Below are 3,499 nucleotides of genomic sequence, written 5' to 3' on the forward strand. Positions count from 1 at the left end.
AAACACACACATTGACACACACACACAGACTCACACACATATACACACACAGAGGCACGTACACACGCACATACACACAGACTCACATACACACACTCGCACACACACACTCACACACACTCTCACACACACACACACACACATGCACAAAGACACATACACACACCCATTATATTCACAAACGACATAAAGTCAGACATCCGTCTTGGGATATCTGAATACTCCCTAATAAATGATCGTTTAAAGACCGTTAATGAGCTCCCCTCATTTATATGCAACGATATTTCGCCACCTTAGAATGACAAAGTTCTATATCTGACAGTTTTAACCATTTTGCGTTACTTAGACCATGAGGTCAAATGTTCTAATACTCTATCCAATTCTTACGATTATTCTAAGTCGTTATCAAGATATTTAAAGAACTTCATTCGAAAAAGTTTGACATGTTGTGAAACTCATAAGTTTTAACTCCAATATTCTGGAAAAGCTAGGTACTGAGTAGCGAGAACTTTGTAAATGTAGGATACCGATTTGACGAATAACAATCTGTTAACACAGTTGGACTGCACAAACCCCACAAAGCTAACAACTTCCATAAAACTGAGCAGCAGCTGGCCATATCTGACCGCCAGTGTATCTTTTTTTTCCCATAAAGTCTTCTTCTTATGTCTTTAAGACCATTCAGAGCTTGAAATAAACTATGTGGTTCCATTTTTTCTTATCTTCTCTCTGGGCGTCGTCTGTCCACTAAAGAATGTATCCCTCCAACAACCCCATTCACTCTTGTTTAAAAATCAACTTATCTCCGTTTCCAGGTTGTGCCAGTCTGCTCACTGATGTCATCTTCCCACCTATTCTTCTGGTCTTTCACATGATCTTGTTCCTGTTCTTCTCTATTCGGTGTATATTTAGGTTCATTTGTTATCTTTTACTCAACCGATGTGCCCTGCCCATTTTCATTTTTGTTACAGTATGACTACGGGGACATCTACCTCTTCTGTTTTCTCGCATATTATTTGGTCTGGTATTCCTAGGCCTAGCATCTTCCTTTCCATTACTGTTTGTGTTGTCCCTGATTTCTTTAGGATATTTCTGGGGACTGGCCAGGTTTGACACCCATAGTGTATTGTTGGGACAAGACAGATTGAAAACTTGTTTTTTTAAAGTAAACTTGGTGGATTTTGATATGTACATCTTTGTATCTTCCAAAGCAGCTCCAAGCCGAATGTACCCTTCAGTTCACCCCGGTTTTTTGTTCTTTCCTCCATATTTATTGTTGGCTTAAGAATCAGATTCGGGTTTAGTTGTGTAAAAATCAAGACGTAAATTGTCTTCTATTTGATGCCTTGACAGAAAAATAGTAAATGATCTTACACTCATGTTTCTAATCTACGTTTATTTTGAAACTAAGAAGTGAAATTTAAGAAAAATGTTTACTTATACTTTTGTGGGGAACGTCTAAACATTCTTTAAAAAGAAACTTTACATTGCAAGATTATTGCTATCTTGTGACAACGCCTTTTTCTGGTTTTGATGAAAATCACTAGGAAAGCCCTGTCCTATTCCTATAGCAAAAACGGGATTTAGTAGAAAATGAAACAGAAATTCTATGGAGCACGGAAATTAACCGTGGTAATTTGGGGTCCAAAGGGAACAGTTTTTAGCTGTAATTTACCACTATTGCTAAAACTCAGAAAAGTTACAATTTTGAGTTAGTACAAGATTGAATTCAGCTCCCGTAATGTTGCAACCTGTGATACTGGCCAGGAATAAAAAGAAAAGTACACTGTGCACAGCCTCAATGAGTCAATTTACATGCCATTCCACAAGATGTAGTGACATTATTATTAAAAAAGAATAACAAAATGTGTAATCTTCAACCTAAACGTTCTACAGAAAGCCACTGCTACGACATATATCGACGATCATGCTCTCCATTCATTCCTTTGCTCATATGCTCTCAGAAAAGCTATGGGGGCTCTCGTGGCCTAGAGGTTAAGGTGTTTGCCTCTCATTCAAAGTTCCGGGTTCGAATCCGGGTAGTGACAGAAACATTTTCTTCTTTAAAATTTTCTCCTTTCACACCCTTTCCTGCTCCTCTTTAACTCTAACAATGTTCTGTCGTCTGCTTTCGTCTCCACTCTCTGCCCCCACCCCCTCACCTCCTGTGCCCCCTCCTCTGGGCTCCTGACTCTTTCTGCAGCTTTCTACTGTTTCTCCTTGGCTCCTTCTTACTGCTGTATTTCAGCCATATCCCTGATCTTATGGTTGGAAAGATCTACACCTATCCTTCTCGGACAAGGGCAAAAAATCTTGGAGGTCTGCAAGTATGCAAGTTGTGCACGTTAAAGGTCCCTTGGTGGTCTAAAATCGATAAGAGTAGGCTTCGGCCGCTACCCGGGCAAAATTCAAAATTTCCTACCAACTGAAAATGTTTGGTGTGTCCTGCGCGCTCATATGACCTTATGCAGCTGCGAGCGCCGCAAAACACTTACCAAAACAAACAGGAAAAGCTATATTACCCTGATACTTCCCAGTTACCCACCAGTTTAGGCTCTCCAGATAGGTTAGTACTCTGGGTCTTCCCCTGATTTTATTTTGCTTTCAGTTTTGTTTTTCAGTGAGAGTTAAATGTTCAAGACATCTATGTCTGACTAAGTGTCCTAGAAGCAGCAATCATATGAATGCAAAAACTAGAATCTGAATAAATTTAACACTGCATTTCAGCACTTATGTTATTTAAGAGGCGGAGCCGCCAGATTTCAGGTCCGTCCGAGAGGGTGGAACTATGTAGGGGGCAGACGATGATATTTACCCAAAATAACACCCCCCCCCCCCGTGGGTTTCTAATCAGACCATAGAAGGGATTAGTAGGCAAGGGAGTCAGATAGCCAAACTATTTTGCTGCTTTCCGATTGGATAAAATGGCGGAATGATGCTGTTCGACCATATCTCTGAACTTATTATCCTCGATCATGTCACGTCCTGGCCTGTTTGACAACTCTCCTCAGGCATTGCATCCTACGTAATTAATAAATAAATGAATAAATAAATAAATATGAATAAATTTTAATGAATAATCAAATAAATACAGAAATACAGAAATGCATAGATACATAGATACATAAATACATGTACATAAAAAAATAATAAAAGAAAGAAAGAAAGAAAGAAAGAAAGAAAGAAAGAAAGAAAGAAAGAAAGAAAAGAAATATAGGAAGAAAGAAATGAAGAAATATCACATGAATGTGTGCTGGTATACACGTATAATATTTACTGTAGGGATGCTCATCCTGTTTGAACATGCTGCCGAAGCGTCCTTGAAGTTTTCCATTCATGTTCAGGTTGTTTAGCGTTCTACCACTCTCTATTGTTTCTATCTTGCTGGTGTTTATTATATGAGTCTTCCGTTGATCCCCAAGCGTGTGCTTGCGCGCGCGCGTCTCTCTCTCTCTCTCTCTCTCTCTCTCTCTCTCTCTCTCTCTCTCTCTCTCTCTTT

Source organism: Aplysia californica, unplaced genomic scaffold (assembly GCF_000002075.1).
Source record: "Aplysia californica isolate F4 #8 unplaced genomic scaffold, AplCal3.0 scaffold00422, whole genome shotgun sequence".
Lineage (NCBI taxonomy): Eukaryota > Metazoa > Mollusca > Gastropoda > Aplysiida > Aplysiidae > Aplysia > Aplysia californica.